The sequence below is a fragment of the Pongo pygmaeus genome, chromosome 3, assembly GCF_028885625.2.
Source record: "Pongo pygmaeus isolate AG05252 chromosome 3, NHGRI_mPonPyg2-v2.0_pri, whole genome shotgun sequence".
Lineage (NCBI taxonomy): Eukaryota > Metazoa > Chordata > Mammalia > Primates > Hominidae > Pongo > Pongo pygmaeus.
This window is the reverse complement of record NC_072376.2, coordinates 187584027-187599950: the sequence shown is the minus strand read 5'-3', so window position 1 is coordinate 187599950 and position 15924 is coordinate 187584027. Positions and strand designations below refer to the sequence as shown.

The following is a 15924-nucleotide window of genomic DNA, read 5'->3' as shown; positions in this document are numbered from 1 at the left end:
GACTGAACTAAAAAATTCAATAGAAGGCTTCAACAACAGACTCAATCAACCAAAAGAAAGAATCAGCAAACTTGAACACTGGTCATATGAAATTATGCAATTAGAGGAAGAAATATTAAAAAGAATAAAAAGTGAAATGAAGTAATACTATGGGACTTATGGTACACCACTAAGTCACTTAATAAACACATTATACAAGTTCCAGAAGGCAAAGAGAGAGAGAGAAAGGGGCAGAAAGCACATTTAGATTATGGCTGAAAACTTACCAAATCTAGGGAGGAAAATGGACATCCAGACTCATGAAGCCCAAAAGTTCCCATATAGGTTGAAGCCAAAGAGGTCTGTACTAACAGACACTATAATGAATTTGTCAAAATTCAAAGACAGAGAAGAAATTTTGACAGCAGCGACAGAAAAGTAACTTATTTCATATAACAGAGCCCCTATAAAGGTATTGGTGAATTTCTCAGCAGAACACTTGCAGGCCAGGAGAGAGTGGAATGACATATTCAACATACTGAAAATAAGAAAAGAAACCTGCCAACCGAAAATAATTACCTGAAAAAACTGTCTTCAGGAATGAAGGAAATAGCCAAGCGTGGTGGCTCACACCTGTAATCCCAGCACTTGAGGAGGCTGAGGGCAGGCAGATTGCTTGAGCTCAGGAGATCAAGGCCACCCTGGGAAACATGGTGAAATCTTGTCTCTACAAAAAATACAAAAATTAGCCAGCCATGGTGGTGCATGCCTCTAGTCCCAGCTACTTAGGAGGCTATGGTGGGAGGCTGCTTGAGCCCAAGAGGTTGAGGTTGCAATGAGCTGAGATCATGTCACTGCACTCCAGCCTGGGCAACAGAGCCAGACCTGAAAAAAAAAAAAAAAAAAAGAAAAGAAAAGAAAAAGAAAAAAGAATAAAGAAAACATAAAAACTTCCTCAGATTAAAAAACTCAGGGAGGTTGTCACTTTTAGACATGCCCTAACAAGAAATGTTAACAGGGGATCTTCAAGTTAACTGAAAAGATACTAAACCAACAGTATGAAAGCATATGAAAGTATACATCTCACCGCTAAAAGTAAACATGAAAACAAACACAGAATATTGCAATACTGAAATCTGTGGCACGTAAATCTCATTGAACACTAGTATATAAATTAAAAGACAAAAATAGTATGAATAACTACAACAACCACAGAAATTTGTTAATAGAAACAATATAGAAAGAAGCAAAATCTGAAATCAATTACATATATTGGTGAGGAAGATGGGGGAGGAGTGTAGAGATTCTGAATATGAATGAAATTAAGTTGTTACTAGCCTTAAAAAGCCTGCTATAACTACATAATATTTGGTGCAAACCCCATGGTAACCAAAATAAAAAGTATAGTAAATAAACAAAAAAAAAGAAAAAAAAAATCAAAGCATTCTACTACAATCATCAAATCACAAAGACAACAAACAAGAGAAAAACAGGAGAAACAGAAAGCAAATAGAAAACAATGAATAAAATGGAAACAATTAAGTACTTAATTATTAAAAATTATTACTTTAAATTTTTAATAATTAAGGGTTCTCAGTAGACATGGAATGGCTGAAATGGATAATAAAAACAACAACCAACTATACACTATCCTCAAGAGACTAACATTTAAGGACACATGTAGGCTAAAAGTGAAGGGATTGAGAAAGATATTCCATGCAAACTATAACCAAAAGAGAGCAGGGTGGCTATCTATATCAGACAAAATAGACTTTAAGTCGACAACTGTCAAAAGAGACAAAGAAGGCATTATATAATAGTAAAAGGGTCAGTTCAATAGAAAGATACAACAACTAAAAATACATATGCACCCAACATCATTCAATACAATATAGAAGGAGACTTTGATACATCACTCTCTATAATGTACAGGTCATCCAGACAGAATGCCAACAGCAAACATTGATAGACTTGGAGGAAGAAATAGATATCAATACAATATAGAAGGAGACTTTGATATGTCACTGTCTATAATGTACTGGTCATCCAGAGAGAATACCAACAAGTAAATCGCAAACTATACAACACTACAGACCAAACAGACCTAACATGCATATACAGAACATGAGACCCAACGATAGCAAAATAATCATTCTTCTCAAGAGCATATGAAACATTCTCTATAACTCATCACAGCCTACGTCACAAAACAAGTCTTAACAAATTTAAGAAGACTAAAAACATTCTAAACATTTCGTCTGATCACGATGGAATGAAACTAGAAATCAATAACAGAAAGAAAATGGAAAAATTCACGAATACAGGGGAATTAAATAACATACTATTAAATAATACTGGGTCAAAGAAGAAATCAAAACAGAAATTATAAAATATCTCAAGACAAACAATAATAAAAACACAGTATACCCAAATATATAGGATGCAGTAAAAGCAGAATAAGAGAAGTGTTCATAGCAATAAATGCATTAAGAAGAAGAAAGAGGCAGGACATGGTGGCTCACACCTATAATCCTAACACTTTTGGGGGCTGAGGCGGGTGGATCACTAGGTCAAGAGATTGAGACCATCCTGGCTAACATGGTGAAACCCCGTCTCTACTAAAAATACAAAAATTAGCTGAGCTTGGTGGTGCGTGCCTATAGTCCCACCTACTCGGGAGGCTGAGGCAGAAGAATCACTTGAATCCGGGAGGCGGAGGTTGCAGTGAGCTAAGATCATCACGCCACTGCACTCCAGCCTGGTGACAGAGCGAGACTCCGTCTCAAAGAAAATAAAAAAAAAGATCTCAATAAACAACTTAACTTTACACCTCAAGGAACTAGAAAAAGAACAAACTAAATCCAAAATTAGCAGAAGGAAGAAAATAATAAAGAGTAGATTAGAAATAAATGAAATAGAAAATTGAAAAACAATTTTAAAAATTGACAAAACTAAAAGTTCCTCTTTTGAAAAGACAAACTAAATCAACAAATCCTTGGCTAGACTTTAAAAATAGAAGACTCAAATAAAATCAGAAATGAAAGAGGAGACAACTGATCCCACAGATATAAAAAGTATCATAAGGGACTATTATGAGCAATTATATGCCATCAAATTGGACAATCTAAGAAAAAATGGATAAATTCCTAGAAAAATATAACTTACCGAGACTGAATCAAGAAGAAATAGAATGCCTGAATAGACAAATAACAAAAAAAGAGATTGAAGGAATAATCAAAAAATTCCCAACAAAGAAAAGCCAAGAGCCAGATACATTCTAGCAAACATTTAAAGAAAAATTAACACAAAACCTTATTAAACATATCTTAAAAAAAAAAAAAAAAAAGAGGGAACACTTCCAAAGTCATTCTGAGGCCTGCATCACCCTGATACCAAAGCCAGACAAAGACACTACAAGAAAACTACAGTCTAATATATTTGATGAATATAGACGCAAAAATCCTCAACGAAATGTTAAAAAACCAAACACAACAGCACATTAAAAGAATCATATACCATGACCAAGTAGGATTTTTCATTGTGACGCAAGGATGGTTCAACATACGACAACCAACCAATGTAATATACTGTATTAATAGAATGAAGGATAAAACTCACATGGGCATCTCGACAGATGCAGAAAAAGCACTAGACAAAATTCGATATTCTTTTGTCATTAAAACCCTCAATAAATTAGGTATGGAAGAACCTTATAGCAAATTAGGTAAAGGAAGAACAAAATAAAGTCCATTTATGAGAAGCCCACAGCTAAGATACTTAAAGGTAAAAAACTGAAAGCTTTCCCCATAAGATGAAGAACAAAGGTTGCCTACTTTAGCCTCTCCTATTCAGCGTAGTATTTTAAGTCCCAGCCAGAATAACTAGGTAAGAAAAAGCAATTAAAAACATCCAAATCAAAAGAGAAGAGGTACAATATCTGTTTGCAGATGACATGATCTTATATGTAGAAAACCTTAGGGACCCCAATAAAAATGTTAGAATAAACAAATTTGCCTTTAAAAAAGAAGGAAATCCTGCCATTTGCAACAACATGGATGAACCTGAAGGACATTATGCTAAGTGAAATAAGCTAAACACAAAAAGACAAATACTGTATTATCTCAATATATGTGAAATCTAAAATAGTCAAATACATACAAGCAGAGAATAGAATGGTGGTTATAAGGGAATATGGGGAGAACAAAATGGGTAGCCGTTGTTCAAAGGGTACAAAGTTTCAGTTAGGCAAAATAAATAAGATCTGGTGGTACAACCCAGTGTCTGTGATTAGCAATATTGTATTCTTAAAATTTTGCTAAGAAGTTAGGTCTAATGTTAAGTGCTCTTATCACAAAAGGTGAAAAAAAGATGAGTAGAAGGAAACTTTTCAAGGTGATGGCATTGATTTCTTGTAGTAATAATGGCTGGATGGTTTCACAATATCTACTTATCTCCAAACAGAAATTGTATACATTAAACGTCTATAGCTTTCTGTATGTCAATCACACCGCAATAAACAGGTTAAAAAATGAAGCAGCACCAGATCCCTGCACACACACCTCTAAAAATAGTCCCTTTGTATATAAAGCACCCCAAATTTTCCCCTTCTGAGTGTGTTATCTACTTAATTAAGGGCCTGGACTACAAAATCCAAGTTTTCACTTTTTACCCAAAGTTTTCCATTCTCACACACAGAATTTTCTCGTTCAGTTAGCAGATGCAAGAAAAGAATTTCAGATATTAGCTTTAAATACTACATTCTTATCTATAGCTGGTGTTACTAGCTCTACCTAATTCATCTTCTTTCTTACCATGAAATTATAGAAACAAAAAGGTTAAATTACTGTAAAACACTTGAAAACATATTGTCAGCATGAAATAATTATAATTATCCTTTAATAAATTGTACCTTTTGAACAATTTTGGTCACTTTTTGATCTTCGTGTATTAATAAGTTAATACACGTAAATCATAAACAGAAGGGAAAATCAAAACATTCCATTTACCAAGTAATGATGAAAAAGAGAATGTGTGTGATTTAGTTAATTTAAAATATTTTGGAAGCAACAAATAACAGAAATGGTATCTGGGATAAAGTTCCTGGACCTGGATAAGGATGTCTGGTGATATCTCAAGCTCTTCAACACCTTTGTACATGCCATTTCTTCAAGCTTGAAGAGATATAGAGCAACTCCTTCCCTCTCCCATTCTCCATCTGGCTAATACCCCTCGGCATCCTGCTTAAATGTCACAACCTCAAATAAGTCTTAGATCCCAAACTAATTAATCCCCCTCATTAATTTTCTCTAATAGACCTAGTTCTTTTCTTTCTTGGTACTTATCATAATAAAGAACCAAAATCTGTGCCAAGGGTCCAAAATAGCACTCTACCTGAAAAGCAACACTTAAACCCTTGTCATTTCTCAGCTCTATTTCAGAATGAGCTGAGTTACTACCTGGGGTCCCAAAATGACCTATATCCCAACGGCCTAGAAACAGAAGGAATACACCCATTCCCCCTCTTGATGCTGATTCTTCACTTTAATAAGCCACTACCATTGTCAGTCAATATGTTTTGAACTGTCATCAGCCCCAAACTCTTGCTGGTTAGCCAGCTGTCTACTTCCAAGAAGAAAAGGTGAACACAGAAAAAAAGGCAAGAAATTCAAAATATCTATGCTTTTTACAGAAAGAGTAAATTGGTGCAATTATTTTGGAAAACTTACTGGTGATACCTACTAAAAGCTGACATACATAGGGCCTATGAAACAGGAATATGACTCTGAAGAATGTACACAACAGAAAAACACATACGTGAACTAAAAGATTTGAACGAACTGAGACTTTAAACACAATGATTCATTTTTTAAAAACTGCCCCAAAAGTAATAGCATGGAATTTATTTCTAAATGACTAATTTTCTTGCATGGAGTGGGACTTTCATTAGATTCTCAAAGGAGATTTTTCCCAAAGAAGAGTCATAAATAGGTATATAAAGGATTAAGAACCTTTGCTGGAAGGAGATAAGTTTCTGAACTATAAGTCTAGTCAGCCAGTAAGGTGAAACTCAATAACTTACATAAAAACATCTATCACAACTGTCCATGGACACTTCATAGAAGAAAAGTAATACATAACCATACCTTGAGTAATGAACCCTTAGAGAATGAAGCTCCTTTAAAATGAAGTTATTACATTAAAATGAAGTCATTATATTAAAATGAAAACAGAACAATTCATAAATCAGGTGAAGCTGGGTTAGTGTGATCTTTTCCTCCAATTCGCATTACCCAGCTGTCCAGGATACAAATCATCCCTTTACACACCGTTTCTCTATCTTTAAATAAGGAAAGGTAAAAAGGCTAGCGATTTACAAAATCCTAAATTTAGTAAGCTTCCTACTTTAAGCCCCTAGCCACTCATTTCCATAGCCATTTCCCCAGGGTAGAGCAACTGCTCCGCTCCCTCTTTATGAACCTACCTTTCTGTTCCTAGTCTCTTTATCAACATGGTAGGGAACAGCTTATTGAATATACTTTTATAGACTTGTGCATGCACATTTTAGTCACTATTTTGCAGCCAATCAATTACTTCAACTAAATATTTCCATTTTTAGACAGAGATAATTTTAGGTACTGTCAAATGGGAGATAACTAGAAAAAGAGAAAGTCATCCTGAAACCACTTTATACAAAACACTGGCCAAGAAGGTAAACCCTATTTAATATCCTTTAGATTGACTAGGGGTAGATGGACACATGGAAGCCTAAAAGAGATTTCCCAAGATCAGCCTTTACTTTCCTGAAAAACATGAAGTAAGGACTACTCTGACTTTAACTGCAAAAAATGTATTCTTGGATTTTGCCACTGGCCAATATAGTTGGTCTGAGCTTCTTTCGGGTTCCAGACCCATCTATCTTAACACAATTCTTCCAGGGATACCTTCTTCCCAGTAACTTTAATGTAAATTCTATGTCTTTCCAGACTTCCTTTAGTCCTTCCAGATGTATATTCCATTTTCCCAGTGCAAGTAATTTTGTTTTACGTAACACTTCATGATATCTTCTCACCTTTCCTTTTTCTGACATCTTGGAAAACACTTCAGTGTCTCTTACATGATTTCTACCTCTGGTAATGGAATTTCTGACAACAAAGTATGTCTCTCTTCAGTACCAGCAGAATAAATATTTTGAAGAGTAATACAAGTAGAGCTTGTGAAGGAGGTAAGTGATGAGACAGAAAAATAAAGGGATTTAAAATTGAGATTATTACAGAATAAAACTACAGCTACTGCTCTATATTCTCATAAAGGGCTTTACTAAGTCTACTATAAAATTCAAAAGCCTTAAAAACAAGACATTAAAAGAAGCCAATCTATTACTTATGTACATCTTAACACCTTACTTTCATTAATGAAAAATACTTTTAAAAATTTAACATTTTCAACTTACAGCACTGATCAAAGGAAAACTAAGAAAAAAAGGAGATACCACTCAGCTTGCAGCATAGATTCAATAATAAAGAAGCTCTCAATATTACTTTCTAGCTTCCTTCCTTGTCTACAAGTCAGATCTGCGCAATAGAACTTGTGGGAGAGGTTGTGAAAACGGTGTACTCTAGCAGTTTAAGATTTTCAACATCGCTCAATCTCATTGCTGTTAGAGGTCATTAAAAAAATGCCTCCCAATAGAATGTCACTGGACCAGAGTGATTTTTGTTTAGAATGAAGCAACTACATTGACTCTAATAACAGTCAATGGCTAAGAGTGTGTGACATAGCACATAACGCTCGATATTATCTAAAAACACGTATCAAAAACAAAAAAGTAAAAATGAGAAAAACACTTTATGAAACTGCAAAAGATATTAGGGAAATACTTCTCTAAGAGATAGGAGAAAGGTCTGAGAAAGGCAAAGCACTGAGAAAGCTGGGCGGGAGTGGGGAGGAGAAAGGGACAAGTAAAGAGTTCAACGGGACTGCTGTGTTCACACATAAAATTAAAAGGTCTGCAGATAATTCGGAAAAAAAAAAGTCTAGCATAGCCATAATTCCAGAGTAAAAGAGAATAACAATTTCAAGATTAACTTGTTACAGTGAGGAAAAATCTGTAGCCTTCAATAAAGGTGGGGAAATATTTGAAAAGCTGGGGAAATGCAAACAGGGAAAACACGAACTGCTGTCCTGTCTTCCTTACAGTCAGGAGCCGTTTGTATCCTCACCCCAGAGGATCCAATAGGAATCAGTAAGCCTATAACTTTCCAACCCAAAGTCACAACCTAATTCTAATAGGATGAGCTGCCACGATACTTCCCACTTCATTGTGACTAAAAGCATATACTAGTTGGGTATATAAGCAAGGCTCCCCTCCCGCCATTTGATTTAAAAGAATGAAAAGGCGGACCTGGTCATTCGTCTCCGCCCGGGGTCTCTGTAAGGACGGCGGAGAGAGGCGACCTCTGACCAATACCGGGCGCAGCCTTGCCGTCTCCTCGAGGCTCACCCAGCAGCCACCAGCAAAGAAGCCGGTTTCAAAGGCCCACCACGACAGGGAAAGGAGAAGGGAGCATATGCAACCATAGACAGTCACCAGAGTCCAGCCTCCCGCAGCGAGTCACTACAGCCAGGCGCCTGCACCCAGAAGCGCTTCTCGCGCCGACGGTTTGTATTTGGAATTGTGGGTTCCTGCCCGCCACGCACCACCGCAAGACCTTCAAAGCTGGGAGCTTCTCTGTGCTCCAGGATTCCTCGCTGCCGATTCCACACCGCGTTCAAGACTCCTCTGAAAAGCGACTCTGCTGAGAGCCTCCTCAATGGCCAGTCCAATTCTAACTTGCAGCTGAGAAGTTTTTCTGATCTTGATGGTCAGAGTGGCTCGTGCTGCCAAGTGAGAAACAAGGAATCTATAGCGAATCGTAAACAACAGAAATAAAAATGCGTCTCCGTTAAGAGTCGGAGCCTAACGTCACTTCCGGCAACAATAGGAAACGTCAAAACTGGGACAGTCGGCAGTTCTGGCCCCTGCAGCTGGAGGTACCTTGAGTTCTGAGGGTCGTAGTGCTGTTTCTGGTATTCTCATCGCGGTCACCTCTACCGGTGTGGACAAGTAAAGTCTGAACCAGCTTCTCCATGGCCTGGGCACCAGTTCCCGGCTGAGCCATTTTCCTTTTGGCTAAAAGCCCCCGCCCAGAGGCCAGTTCGTCGCGGCGGCGGTGGAGATCGCAGGTCGCTCAGGTACAGGAGTCAACCTAGATATTTCAGATCTCTTGCCTCTTTTCCCTGTTCACCTTCACTTTTCTCGAAAATAAAGACAACCAGTGCTTGCCAGTTGGCCGAAACTGGCCGACCAGCGAGAGTTTGCGACCAATGACAGTGCGAAGCATCTTGAGTGACAGCGGTGGTGGCTCATTAAAGTGAGGAATCAGTGTCAAGAGGCGGGACTGGGTGTGTTCCTTCTGTTTCTAGGCCATTGGGGTGTAGTTCGGGCTAGGACTCCAAGTAGTAACCCAGCGTCATTGTGAAATAAACCTGAGAAATGACAAGGGTTACTTTCTTCAGGTCCAAGTGTTGGTTTTCGGGTCGAGTGTTATTTTGGTTCCTAGACACTGTTTTTGGTTCTTTACCACTTTCCAGTAATATGAATGCAAACACAAGTATAGTTAGGATCACGATGGATTGCTAGCTGCTACAGTAGTCAAACTTTGTTTATAAAACTTGTCAAACTTATCTTTTATTTGTTTCTCAGCGACTGGGTTCTAATCTCTTACATAGTAGGTTCTCAATGAATAGTATTTATTTGGCAAAATTACATAAATGGATCCCAATCCTCAGTCATTTAATTTTTTTAGTTTTATTTTTAGGTTCTGTATGAATTTACTAATAAAATAAATTGATTCTACCTGTTTTACAAGTAAAATATTCATTTTCAAGGCTCCTAGGTGTATATTCCCAAATGAATATATCATGATTTTTATTACGGCAAAGTGAAGACAATTTGTTTTCTATTTCAGCTTTCCTTTTCCTTCTTTTAATGTTTGAAGTAATGTATTTCTGAGGTAGGAGCTCTACACACTCCTCAACTCTACCCTTCACGAAAATGATATGTGAAATAGAGTAGGTTTCAGAATAAAGAATGGATAAGTTTTATTATTTTTTTCATATTGGGTCAGAAATTCATCTTTAGCCAATTAACCTGACAATATGTCTGATGAGGTACTTCATTAGTTGTCTATTGCTGGGTAACAAATTACCCCCAAATTTACCCCAGCTTAAAACAACAAATATTATCAGTTTCTGTACATCAGGAATTAGGGTGCAGCGTAACTTCATTTAATAATAAGTTACAGCAAATTAACTAATATTACTTGGGGCCCTTGGATCAATTGAAATACTTCCATCCACAAAATATTATAGTAACTTCTAGATAAGCCAAAACATTGATCATAATTTATTACATATGATCACTTTAATGGGGAATGTTTCGTGTGTTTACTGTTGCTAGGTTAAAAGATATCTTCCTCATTTTACAGTATAAAAACATTGAATTACCAGATCTTTAATCGCAGTGTGTTGAAATTAGTCATTCAGATTTGTAACTTCATGGTTTATTATTTAACGAACTGCTCATGTACAACTAATTTTTTTCCTCATTTTGATTCAAATTTGGAAACTGGCACTATTCCATTGACTGACCCATGATAATGCATCAAAATCATTAATACTAAAGTCTAAGAATTATGCATTTAACTTCTGTTTCTTTTTCTTGAATTATTTTACTTAATTTTTTAAACAATTTAAATGAAATACATCTATTTCTGGAAATTTATGTTCACTATTTCTTTTTCGTTTTGCTCTCATTGTTTTTCTGACAAATTTCTTGACATAGCTCTCTAATAAACTAAAACATTTTTGGCTGACTTGAATAAATTTATATCATATTTGGGGCAAGTACTTTTTTTTGAGACAGATTTTTATTCTGTTGCCCAGGCTGGGGTGCAGTGGTGCGAACTAGACTCACTGCAGCCTTAACCTCCTAGGTTCAAGCAATTCTCCTTCCCACCTCAGCCTTCAGAGTACCTGGGACCACAGGCACACGCCATCACGTGTGGTTATTTTTTTAAATTTTTTTGTCTGACTGTGCTGCCCAGGCTGGTCTTAAAGTCCTGAGCTCAAGAGATCCTCCTTCCACAGCCTCCCAAGGTTCTGGAATCATAGGTGTGAGCCACTGTGCTGGGTCTGGTGCAAGTACTTTATGGCAACATAAGATAAAAATATTTGTGGTTTGGAGTTTAGGCAATAGCTTTAGGGAGTTTAACTATTTAGTCAGCAGTTCGTGTATTTTTCAAGAATAGATTGCATAGGATTCATAAGCTATTTGAATGAAGGAACCAGATTTTAGCAAGTAAGCCAAGCTTGGAGAGACCCTATATGGAGTAGTGATTTGTGGAAGTCGTGAATATAGGGAAAAAAGAGATGGAAAGGACAGATGTTAAATACACACACACGCACACCATCATCTCTTCTTTTATTTATTAATTTATTTTTCAGAGGTTTTTCCTCTCATTTTATTTTTATGGGATCACAGAATTGTTTTTTCCAATTTTTAAATTGTAGTAAAATATACATAACATAAAATTTATCATCTTAACCATTCTAAGTGTACAGTTCAATGGTATTAATTACACTGATAATGTTCTGCCACCGTCAACACCATCTATCTTCATTACTCTTTTTATCTTGTAAAACTGAAACTCTATACCTATTAAACAATAATTCCCCTCCCCCATTCCCAGGCCCTAGCAATCACCATTCTACCTTTTGTTTCCAGTTTTGGAAACCGGAAATGTTTGTATTCATATTACTGGAAAGTGGTAAAGAACCAAAACCTCATATAAATGGGCTTATCCAGTATTTGACTTTTTTTGACTGGCTTATTTAACTTGGCATAATATCCTCGAGGTTCATCTTTGTTGTAGCATATGCCAGAATTTCTCTTCTTTTTAAGGTTACATAACATTCCCTTATATGTGTCGGCCACATTTTGCTTATCCATTCATCTATTATTGGACACCTGGGTTGCTTCCATGTTTTAGCTGTTGTGAATAATGCTGCTATGAACATGGGTGAACAAATATCTTTTCCAGATCCTGCTTTGAATTCTTGTGGGTATATACCTGGAAGTGGAATTGCTAGATCACATGGTAATTCTGTTTTTAATTTTTTTTTTAGGAAGCTCCATATTGTTTGCGCAGAGGCTGTACCATACATATTACATTCACATTAACAATACATAAGGGTTCCAGTTTCTCCACATCCTTGCCAATACTTATTTTTTTTTTGATAGTAACTATCTTAATGGTTATAAGGTGGTACCTCATTGTACTTTTGATTTGTATTTCCCTAATGATTAGTGATGTCGAGTGTATTTTCCTGTGCTTATTGGACGTTAGAGTATTTTCTCTGGAAAAATGTCTTTTCAAGTCCTTTACCCATTTTTGAATCATGTTTTTGTTATTGTTGAGTTAAAGGAGTTATCTGTAAATTATAGATATTAGATTTTATCAGGTACATGATTTTCAAATATTTTCTCTCATTCGGTGGGTTGCCCTTTTACTCTGTTGATACTGTCCTTTGATGCACAATTTTTTTTTAATTTTCATAATGTTCAGTTGGTCTATTTCCTCTTTTGTTGCTTGTGCATTTGGAAATCATTGCCAAATTCAGTGCTGTAAGCCTTTTGCCCTGTTTTTTCATCTAAGAGTATTATAGTTTTATATCTTACATTTAAGTCTTTGATCCATTTTAAGTTAATTTTCATAGATAGTGTTGGATAAGGTTCCAACCTCATTCTTTTGAATGTGGATATGTTTTCTCAGCACCATTTGTTGAAAAGACTGTCCTTTCCCCCATTAAATGATCTTGACACCTAGTCAAAAATCTTTTGACCATATATGTGATGGTTTATTTCTGGATTCTTTGTTCTATTTTATTGGTCTGTATGTCTGTTTTTATGCCAATACCATACTGTTTTGGTTACTGTAGCTTTGTAAGAAGTTTTGAAATCAGAAAGTGTGTCTTCCAGCTTTGTTGTTCTTTTTCAAGTTTGGTTTGACTATTAGCGGTCCCTTGAGATTCCATGTGGATTTTAGAATTTTTTTCTATTAACGCAAAAAACGTCATCGGAATTTTGGCAGGAGCTACATTGAATCTATAGATCACTTTGGGTGATATTGCCATCTTAATAAGTCTTCCAATCTGTAATCACAGGATGTACTTCCATTTATTTGTCGTCTTTCACTTCTTTCAGTAGTGTTTTGTAGCTTTCATTCCAGAAGCTTTTACCTACTTCGTTAATTCCTAAGTATTTTATTCTTTTTGATGCTGTTGTAGTTGGTATTATTTTCTTAATTTCCTTTTCAGATTGTTTATTGTAAGTGTATAGAAATACAACTTATTTCTGTGTCTTGACTTTATGTCTTTCTACTTTGCTGAACGGATTTATTAGTTCTAAGTTTTTGGTAGAATCTTTAGGGTAACTACAAAGGATTTTACTGCTTTCTTTCCAATTTGGATGTCTTTACTTTTTTTCTTGTCTAATTACTCTTGGAACCATGGAATTTTATAGCTAAAAAAGACCTTAGGGAACACCAGTTTCAAAACCCTTATTTTACAGGGGAGGAAACTGAGACCTCAAAATTTTAGTAACTTGCCTGATGCTCACTACTAGCTAAGGAAGGAGACTGAGTCAAACTCATGTTTTCTTTCCATCAGTCTCTTTTCACTATTAAATGTTTTCTCATTTCTCACCTTCCCCCTATTTCTGGCTGCTTTCAATATTCATTTAATTTAATACCTTGTTTTATTTGTATAAAAGCAACTCAGTGAGAATTATGACTTCTGTTTTGGTTTTTAATACCATAGCACTCATAGCAATGGCCTTTGTGGTTAGTGGGCAGGTGAGTATGTGTATACTGAGAAGGTGGGTTAGGATATGCTACCATGACTACAGCTGATTACAGCCATGTTAAGTAAATAGTGATACAATTAAGTAAGAACCATATAATTAAAAATAATGCTAGTGAGAAGTATGATACATTTATTTTATTTAAAGTTTCAAATAGTTGGACAATGGAACATTTCTTGAAAAACAAACCACAGAAATTGAATAAGCCTAAAATTCTTAGATTTTTGGTTGCATTTAAATAACACATCTTAATTTTTACATTTATTTAGTTGCCATTTTGGTAAAACTTTTTATAGAATAAAATTAACAGGAAAAAAACCTTCAGGAAACAAAGTAATATTGTAAATCTTTTTGCATTAAAAAAAACCCAAAACCTGCAAATGGTATGCCTTTTAGTAACAAAAACTGCTCTTGCAGGACCAGATCTTTAAATTTAATGAGTGGGGGCTTTTTATGTGTTCAATGTACCTTGTGACCTCTTAGTACTTAGCTATTTCCCTTTTCTCCTTAGAAAGACCTTCTTGTGGACCTACTCTTCCTTCATTTCTCTACATTTGTTGCCTTTAAATTTTAGGGATGTGATTGGTTATCAGGGTTTTTTTCTTTTTTAAAAAATTTCTCTACGCAGTCTGTTCTAAACTTCTTTGGTGGTCTATTCTTTTGGAAGTGAAGAAATAAATGCTAGGCTCCTGATTTGATTCAAAATGTTTCAGAAAATATTTTCTCATAGACTCTCCCATGTTCTTATGCTATTGAATAATATCACATGATATCACTTAAAGATTTTTAAAACCTAAAGTAACCAAAAATAGAGTTGCTACTTTTTACTTAAAAGCATTGAAAATTTATAAAAACATGTAAGTGGATTTCCTTATCTTTAGAATTTGTATTTTAGAGATAACTGTTGTAGCACACATTTTAAACCTTTATCTGAGACAGGACATTTACTTATAAATTCCACTATTTAGACAACTAAGAAATACTGAAGAAAAATGACATTTATAATGTGTATTTAAATGAGGCTATTCATATGTCAGTCATTACATACCAATGATTTAACACTGTTTGCTCCGTAAAAGCTTTATGGAATTGGTTTGCTTCAAACAAAAGTACTTAAAGCAGAATGCTTTTTTGAGACCTCCGGACTCCTTTCTATTCTTGCCATCTTTCCCTGTGTAGATTTTATATGCCCAAATAGTATATAAACCATTCTTCATTACTTATTGTCTGCACAGCATGTGCCATTTGAGTGCTTAGTGCCATGAAATTATTAAAAGCAGTAGTTACCTTTTTCTTAATAAATACTACTTTAACTTGTTACAGAGAGATAGTTTGATTAAAGCTGCTTAATATTTTACAGATAGACTTTATATTAGATACAAAATATTAATAAAACTTGTATTTTAGTTTTTTTAAGAAATAGTCTACTATTTTGAATAGGAAACAAAACATAGTAGTCAAAAATACCATCTCTTTTAGAAATGTAACGATCTTCTAGAAGTTAAAAAGTATAGAAAATATTATTGTTCTTATAAATTTTAATAAATGTATAATCTGTGTAATTATTTGTAGTTAATCCATAGTTTGTACTGCTTTTAAGTGGAAGCTCTTTTATGCTGTTGTAACAGACTTGTTTAGACTAAAACTGCTACTTTAAAAAACAATACATCCAAAATTATGTCAGAACAATATAGCTGTTTCAGAAACTACATACTGCTTTACCAATTAAAAGATGCTTTTATATACATTCTCTTAGTTAAGGCTCATAGCCACCCTGTAAAATAGATAGGAATGATTTCCCCCATTTTATAGGAAACAAAAGATCAGAACCTTGTTTGAAATACCTAAGGTCACACAGCAAGTTACAGCGTAATTGGAGCTCCATCTTTAAATTCATCCTTCACAGTAGTAGTGTCAAAAAACTCCTACATTACTGTAAAGCAGAGATTATAGTATATAGCCCACTTTAGAGATTTCGGTTTTAT

At 35.2% G+C, this 15924-nt stretch overlaps 1 protein-coding gene across 12 annotated transcripts in view; it reads right to left on the bottom strand.

Moving 5' to 3' along the window:
* Positions 1-9404, bottom strand: part of CEP44 (centrosomal protein 44) — a 32385-nt gene extending 22981 nt beyond the window's left edge. For 2 of the 12 annotated variants that reach the window (XM_054485200.2, XM_054485201.2), the window contains exons 1-2: positions 8381-9293; positions 559-706 (exon numbers count right to left, since the gene is read on the bottom strand). The gene's annotated coding sequence lies outside the window, so the exon portion shown is untranslated. Of the gene's footprint in view, positions 1-558; positions 707-7048; positions 7190-8380 lie in introns of all 12 variants that reach the window. The other 10 variants (XM_054485205.2, XM_054485199.2, XM_054485198.2 and 7 more) reach the window with 9 other exon arrangements.
* Between the last annotated feature and the right edge of the window lie 6520 nt (positions 9405-15924).